Here is a 3423-nt window from a genome sequence, read left to right on the forward strand (position 1 = left end):
TTTAAATTTTCCAAGTAAGTTGCTCTGGGTATACCCTTGCCTTTGTCTATTTATCGAGTAGGAGCAACGTTGTTTTTTTGTAGGTTTTTTTTTTTTTTTTTTTGGGGGGGGGGGTGGTACCTTTGCCTTTAAGTGGATTCAAGTGACCTAGAAACTGTTTGCTATTTTCTAATTGTTTTAAATATGTGAGCGACCTACATGGACTTCTTTCAGTACTACCTCATTTTATTTCTTTTTCCGTCCCTGAAATTGTCAACAGTGGACTGTGAAACCGCGTTAATTTCTGTTGCTTTTATTAATTATTCACAATTATAGCAGGAGCTCTCGATCTAAATCTTAGACTTACTGGTGCCTGAGTGAACGTCAGATTCACTGCCTTCATCTTTTTCTCTTTGTCATAACTTGGTAATGATCTTATCCGTATCAGTTTGTGGGAATGTGAGAACGCTTTCATGCAATTACAAACTGATTAGATATGGGCACGATATCAAATGGAGTAGCTGGCCAAGGCTATGTCACAGGGGAAAACTACATAGAGATTTACTAATATACGGACAGGGGAAATAATATAACGATACATCTTTAGTGAAAACTTGGTACGGGGCACGGCATTATCTCTGTGCCATTCTCCATGATAACTTTGGTGGGAGTGTTGCAACACTTGAAACTATAAAACGTTAAAACTTTTTAAACAACAGGTTGACTGACAAAAATGCTATTAAAGGTTGTTTTTAGAGCACCTGATAAGAGAAATGTGGGGCGAATTTTGCTTTATTTCAGACCATAAAAAGAAAAAAAAGAGAGTAGGCCTACAAAATTAATGCTCAATCACGATTGCGTGCGACAGGCAAGATAAATCCTCAAACCGAACAATACTGTACAATCAGATGAAAATGTCAATCCTGATGAGGCAGAATCAGGTGCTTGTCGACTTTTGGGTATGTGAAGTCATTAGTATATAACCTTAAAGCCTGATCACGATTGCCTTGCTTTTAATTTTAATTGAAAGACCCTGCCTATAAAAGGTAGAAGTTGAGATATTATCGATTGAAGGAGTGGGGGTCGCCTGGCGTCAGAGTTAAAATAAACAAGGAATAGGCCGCCAACGATTGGTAACTTTCAAAGCTAACATAATATTATTATATAAATATGTATATAATATATAGTAAAAAATTAAATATTGTCCATGTTGGTTCCTCTGATTTCATTATTTTGACGAACACCTGATTTTGACACATTTTAAGGCGACCGCTATGTCAGATTTTCAGACCGAACAATAGAGAAAAGGCAGAATAAGATGTATTTTATAGGCAGATTCTAAGCGTAGAATGCGTTGTGCATATGATAAATAACATTACTATAAAGCGGTCAAAAATTTACGTGGCGTCGTAACCATTTCGTCAACACGGCTTCTTTCCGCAACGGGTCTCTAGTCGTAATGACAACGCGGCCGAAGACGGGAAAGCCACCTTTATTTGGCTACATAGCGCACCACAACTTCTCCACCGGCGCCCCGTGCCATTAGCCGCTCGGCGTCCCAGCCACCATGGGGGCACGGACATTACAGATGACTATTACACCCGGTTATGGTTGTGACTTTAAAGAACGAAATCGTTAAACATGTGGTTTAATCCTCGCCTATCCATCGGGGGACAGTTAGGGAGACCTAGTTAATCGCTTAACATCTCGCGCGTTGCGTCTCTGTGGTCAGCGTAAGGAGCTGCGGGGAGGCGAAGAGTCTTTCAGGTCTCGTTAATATTGCAAATTCCCCCAAAGGGAGCAATGAGAGAAGTAGAAGCGGGGAAGTAATGTCTTTATGAGGAAACTCAGATTACAAGATTCAATCATCCAAAGATCCAAAAAGGTACACATAACCAATATAATTAAATGATCTAAAGATGCAAAGGTTAAAAAAAAGATTGTACATTTAAAACATTCAATGATCCAAAGTTCCAAAGAAGTACATTGAGGATCACAACATGCAAAGATCCAACCTTATTTAAAACATTCAAGGATCCAAAGGTCCAAAATACACATAACCAGTGATCCAATAATCTGAAAATCCAAAGACACAGGGTGATTAAAAAAGAACACGCTAAAATCATCAAGTGATATTTCAAATACGAAAAACCATTGAAAACTCTAGCTTGAACACATGTGTTGTTCAAGTTTTTATTTCATGTTTTACAAGTGCTAAATTTTTCATGTGGCCACTATCCGTAGCACTGGCAGCATCAAGCCGATATAAAAATTCCTCCTAAATGGGCCTCAGAAGTCCCAGGCCACCGTGTTGATTGTGGCTGTTATTCGTTCTTTCATGACATCGATATTTGGTGGGAGTGGTCGAACATAAACTTTATCTGTAGCATAACCCCACAAGAAAAATCCACACAGTGAGGTACGGGAATCTGGCAGGCCAACCGCAGAAAGCAAGGTGTTTAGCACCTCTCCTACCAATCCACTGCTGAGGCACGTTTTTATTCAGATAAGCTCATACCTAGAGATGCCAATGGGGCGGTGCTCCATCTGGTTGAAAAAGGAAGTCATTCGAATCTGCGTACAGTAAAATGAATAGATACTTATTGTGAGTGTATGATAAGGACAAAGTTTATGTTCCACCACTTCTAGAAAGTATCGGTGACACGAAAGACCGAATAACAGCTACAGTCAACACTGTGGACTCTGACATTCTGAGGCACGTTTGGGAGGAATTCTCATATCGGCTTGATGTTGTCTGTGCTGCCGGTCGTGGCTACATTGGGGTACTTGTAAAACATGACATGTAGAACGCATGTGTTCAAACTTGGGTTTCCTATTGTTTTTCACTTTTTAAATATCGTGTGGTGATTTTGGCGTATTCTTTTTGAATCACCTTGTATCATAAGCATCCAACGATCTAAAGATTCTATAACCCAAAGACCCAAAAGTGCAAAAGATCATTTAATGACCTAAAGATTCACTTGGTCGATGATCCATTGGTCCAAAGATCCAAAGATCTACAGATTCAGAGATGCTATGGTCTTATGATACACATATTCAATAATTCAATGATCTAAAGACACACAGATTCAAAGATCCAAAGATCCATATGCTATGATCTAATGGTACACATATTCAAAGATCCAAAGATCCATATTTTATGATCTTATGATATACAGATTCAAAGATCCAATGACACAATGATTCACAGGTTCAAAAATGCAATTATACTTTTGCACAGTCAATCTGTTGCACACTGTTACTAAATCATCATCATCATCATCATCATCCAGTGCCAGATCTGCGACAGACATCACGGTTTTCCATTCATTCCTTTGCTCGGATGCTCTAAAATAGCGACATTTCCCTGATCTCTTACCCATTTGTTTAGGTTCCCTAAGTATGTTGTTCTGGGTCTACCCCTGCCTCGCTTGCCCTCAATTT

Source organism: Aplysia californica, unplaced genomic scaffold (genome assembly GCF_000002075.1).
Source record: "Aplysia californica isolate F4 #8 unplaced genomic scaffold, AplCal3.0 scaffold00801, whole genome shotgun sequence".
Taxonomy (NCBI): domain Eukaryota; kingdom Metazoa; phylum Mollusca; class Gastropoda; order Aplysiida; family Aplysiidae; genus Aplysia; species Aplysia californica.